The following is a 1,794-nucleotide window of genomic DNA, read 5'->3' on the forward strand; positions in this document are numbered from 1 at the left end:
CATAGCAATCTCTCCCATGCCACCCTGAATACTCCCAGTCCTAGAAGGTAATATAGGTGGAGCTAGATAAGGATTTGGAGGAGTCTCGCACAAGGGGGAAGCTCCGCAGACTCAGCGCCTGGGCAGAGCCCGCTAGCTCTCTCCCCCACATCCCTGAGACCACAGAGGCAAAGATGGTCTCAGGAATGTAATTCCTGGCGAAGTATGTTACATTACTTTATGACATGAAAGCTCAGAAATGCTTCACACCAGAGGAGATCAAGAAAAAAAGCAGCCTGTCATTTTTTGTCTCAGTGCAGACAAAAATTGCATCATCCTTGAAGAACACAGAGATCTTGGTTAGAAATATCGATATGACTATCTCTGACCCCTTCATGCACTTTGAGTGAATTCTTCCTGAAAAAGATTTTTGCTATGCTTTAATGCGATACAAGCGTTGAAATCAAGGAATCCAGAAGACTCGATTTTTTTGTCTGTGGGTGTGGACCCCAGGATTAGCATCTCTGAAGAGTAATCTATGCGAGTGCTAAGACTGCCATCAAAATGAAATTTCAAGGTATAAAATATGAATATCAAGCAAATAAGCCAGAAGACTTCAGTCAGGCTTGTACTGCTGAAAAGCTAGGTGAATCCTTATTTGTAGCCTTTGAAGGATGCCCTGTGTGGACCATTTTTTAGTGCCAAAAATCGAAAGCTTCCATATTTAATGTTGTCCTCTTGCTCTGTAAGTAAAGCAAATGTATTTAGGCCAGGTCTCACTGAGGGGGAGATGTCTTGTCATCTTTTAGAGTAAATATTCTCTAAACATATGCAAATGTGGCTCTAAATAATCTAAAATGTAAAGTTAAAAAAAAATTGGAGGAGTAAAGTAGAAGATTATCAACTAAAGCTCCAGACTCAGCAGACCCAGAACTGAATCTCAGCTCCACTTACTGGATGATTGATCTTGTTCAAAAATGCCTATTTTGCTAAACGAGTTTCTTGATCTATATAGTGAACAGGAAAACAAGAGAGCCCACTTTACAGAGCCATCATAAGAGTTAAACAAGGCCATGGGTACAGACTACTTAGCATAGGAGCCACCTTTTTAAATACTAAACCCTTCCAAACGTGACCTCTGACCTCTGACCTAGGGGCTCTCTATGTCCCTCAAGCTACTTTTTCCTAGTCCAATCTTCCTGTTGCTCAGCTTAATCACCTCCACGCTTCAGTCATGATAAGGCATCCTGGGGATTTCTTGGCTACAGTTTCTTACCATTTTCTCATCCTCACTCAGAATTCTACCTCTCTAATCCATTTCTTATATATCCATCCTCCTTTTCTCTTTTACTTGTTCTCCTTGCTCAATTAATTCTTCCTTGCTCTTTCTTTCTCTCTTCCTTCCTTTCTCTTCCTTCCTTCCTTTCTCTCTCTCCACTCTGACTTTCTTCAAAGCATGGAAGCTTTAGTCAGTAATTTTTTTTCCTCCCCTTCTGTTCTGATTCCTGCCTCCACTCCAGAGGAAATAACTGAGAGGAAATAACCAATGTGATAACAGTACAATTGACAGATGCTAGTTCCCTTACACATAGACATCTTAAGGTATTTTTAGTCTGCTTGCCACATACTAATAGGTAAAGAAATTCAGGTCTGAAGGGAGCCATCAGGGGTGAGAATAGAAGGGAATCAAGAGAATGAGGCTTTTCCCTCTTGCCTTGTATTTTTTCTTCCTATTGCATTAATAAAGATCTCTACTATGAAAGCTGTCTGTCATATTACTGGCTTTAATGGTGTATTTGTTAATTGTGATAGGTC

The 1,794-nt window shown here is 40.5% G+C and overlaps 1 pseudogene; it reads left to right on the forward strand.

Annotated features, from left to right (window-relative positions):
* The first annotated feature begins 224 nt into the window (after positions 1-224).
* On the forward strand, positions 225-678 carry LOC102029540 (annotated as a pseudogene).
* The last annotated feature ends 1,116 nt before the right edge of the window (positions 679-1,794 follow it).

The sequence above is a fragment of the Chinchilla lanigera genome, unplaced genomic scaffold, assembly GCF_000276665.1.
Source record: "Chinchilla lanigera isolate Chin_1 unplaced genomic scaffold, ChiLan1.0 scaffold00106, whole genome shotgun sequence".
NCBI lineage: Eukaryota > Metazoa > Chordata > Mammalia > Rodentia > Chinchillidae > Chinchilla > Chinchilla lanigera.